This window comes from Elaeis guineensis, chromosome 1 (assembly GCF_000442705.2).
Source record: "Elaeis guineensis isolate ETL-2024a chromosome 1, EG11, whole genome shotgun sequence".
Taxonomy (NCBI): Eukaryota; Viridiplantae; Streptophyta; class Magnoliopsida; order Arecales; family Arecaceae; genus Elaeis; species Elaeis guineensis.
The window spans coordinates 10,118,155-10,118,888 of NC_025993.2; positions in this window are offsets into that span (position 1 = coordinate 10,118,155).

Below are 734 nucleotides of genomic sequence, written 5' to 3' on the forward strand. Positions count from 1 at the left end.
ATATACACCTCAACTTTCAAAGCTAGAATTCATTATGACTTCAAGAGGGCTTATGTGTGCATGGATTAAGAATTATGGTGAATCCAAGTATCTTGCAAATAGATCCTATGACCTTATAGTTGGTGCAATGGTGACACATTAATGATTCAAATTTCTTGCATCGACCTAACTGTTTGTCAATTGATTAAATGCATAAATTTCCAAGATTTCTCGTGACAACATTCATGAAACCATGATAAGTAGGGGTAAAATCCATGCTTCACATGAATTTGTATAATTTAGGCATTAGGTATTTCATGTCTCATGAAGCTGAGTCCTATGGGGCATGCATGTCTAATGCGGCTACTGCCCTTGCTATCATGCCTCGCTCGTCGGGAATAAGAAATTTCTTGATAATTTATTATTGAATTTGCATAATCCAAAAATTTTTGCATTGGATTTTAAATAGAAATTTCTTGCTTTATTGGTTAATAAATAGAAATTTCTGGGTGTTTTATGTTGGATTCATGTAATTCAAGCATCTAGTGAAGCGGACAAGTTCTACAAGATATGCATCTGTTTTTTACTTGCCTAGCTTATGTACGGCTTGAAAATTTCATTTCTCTTGCTCTTGCATGTCACACCCCGAGCGTAACAGGCACTGCATGCCTGCAAGGCGGACCCTACAAACATGCAAGGCAACCTAAAAAAAATCTAACTATTTCATAACAATTTTAAATCAATCACAAAACAAT